The following is a 1,683-nucleotide window of genomic DNA, read 5'->3' as shown; positions in this document are numbered from 1 at the left end:
CTAATGATTATCAACAAAAAGCAGTATTAATAATCAGTTTTATTATTAGTAATTATAATCTCACTTATATATTCAGCAACTGATGTCTCTCCTACTTCACCAACAGCAATAGCAAGTTTGTTCCATGTTGCTTGAATATCAACTATAAGCCATCTTGCTAAACATTCTTCAAGACACCGCTCAGCATCTCGTGGATAAATATCCTCAATAGTCTTCAATTCAGGATGAATCAGACCCAAGTATAGACCAAGTTTACGCCATTTTTGATTCTGAAAGTTACCCTTTTCCAACACTCGTATGATATCAATTAGATTTGTGATAGTCAATATAACTATTATAAATAAAATAATGCAATAAATCTTATTTCTTACTTTCTGTATCAATTTCATCAGTTACAGCAACAGTACCTATACACAAGTGATAAAATATTAATTATGAGTTAGCAATTAATGCAATAAAATCTTATTTTTTTACTTTCTGTATCAATCTCATCAGTTACAGCAATAGTACCTACACAAGTAATTACGAGTATTACTAAGTAATTAATGCAATAAATCTTATTTCTTACTTTCTGTATCAATTGCATCAGTTACAGTAGCAGTAGCAACAGTACCTATTATACACAAGTGATAGAATGCACTTCAGTATTTTACGGTATATGCATGTTCATTACAGTTGTTATAAATTTACTCATCATGTACTACTATTATTAAAAAGCTAATGATTATCAACAAAAAGCAGTATTAATAATCAGTTTTATTATTAGTAATTATAATCTCACTTATATATTCAGCAACTGATGTCTCTCCTACTTCACCAACAGCAATAGCAAGTTTGTTCCATGTTGCTTGAATATCAACTATAAGCCATCTTGCTAAACATTCTTCAAGGCATCGCTCAGCATCTCGTGGATAATTATCCTCAATAGTCTTCAATTCAGGATGAATCAGACCCAAGTATAGACCAAGTTCACGCCATTTTCGATTCTGAAAGTTACCCTTTTCCAACACTCGTATGATATCAATTAGATTTTTGATAGTCAATATACGTGTAACTATTATAAATAAATAATGTGAAACTAGTGACACTGAATGATTATACCTTCTTGTTGATCATCATTGGACTCACGTGCACTAATCTGTGTGGTGGAGTTAAATGGTAAAATAAATAAATTGAATATACATGTACCTCTTTAAACCACATTGACTCATTACTGGTTAGGCGGCGAGGAATACTTTCCATTTCGCAGTGAACAAACTCGGAGCATGTCTGCTTCTTAGCATCAATGTTTTTAATGTAATGGACTTCACTGGAAGGACTGCATTGACAAACATATTGTACTTTTCTTGATTGATGAGCATTGCTACCATTATGGTAAAAAGTGAGAGTGTCTTCTACTTGTTGAGAACATTCCTCAAGCAATTTCATAATTTTATGACAAATTGTTTTGAAAGGAACAGGATGACTACACTCAGGGATATATCGCAACACATCAACTTGAATAGCATCATTAATATCAGTGAGAACAAAATCATCAGAAGGACGACCATAAAAGAAGTTGACACGATTACGATAGATACTTTTTATCTCAACTTTAGAGCGTGTTACTTTGAGCTTAACATTGGCATCAGTAGCTAGAGTGGTTGCTAAACGAGTGAAGAAGCCAGGAGGTACATACCCAGT

The 1,683-nt window shown here is 32.7% G+C and overlaps 1 long non-coding RNA gene across 1 annotated transcript; it reads right to left on the bottom strand.

Annotated features, from left to right (window-relative positions):
* Positions 1–376: 376 nt before the first annotated feature.
* Positions 377–615, bottom strand: LOC109592187 (uncharacterized). Its single transcript, XR_002190224.1, has 2 exons — positions 569–615; positions 377–407 (listed from the first exon to the last, which is right to left on the bottom strand). It is a non-coding gene; the product is annotated as an uncharacterized LOC109592187 (long non-coding RNA).
* Between the last annotated feature and the right edge of the window lie 1,068 nt (positions 616–1,683).

The sequence above is a fragment of the Amphimedon queenslandica genome, unplaced genomic scaffold (assembly GCF_000090795.2).
Source record: "Amphimedon queenslandica unplaced genomic scaffold, v1.1 AMPQUscaffold_6034_Cont22004, whole genome shotgun sequence".
Classification (NCBI taxonomy): domain Eukaryota; kingdom Metazoa; phylum Porifera; class Demospongiae; order Haplosclerida; family Niphatidae; genus Amphimedon; species Amphimedon queenslandica.
This window is presented reverse-complemented; position numbering and strand designations above follow the sequence as displayed.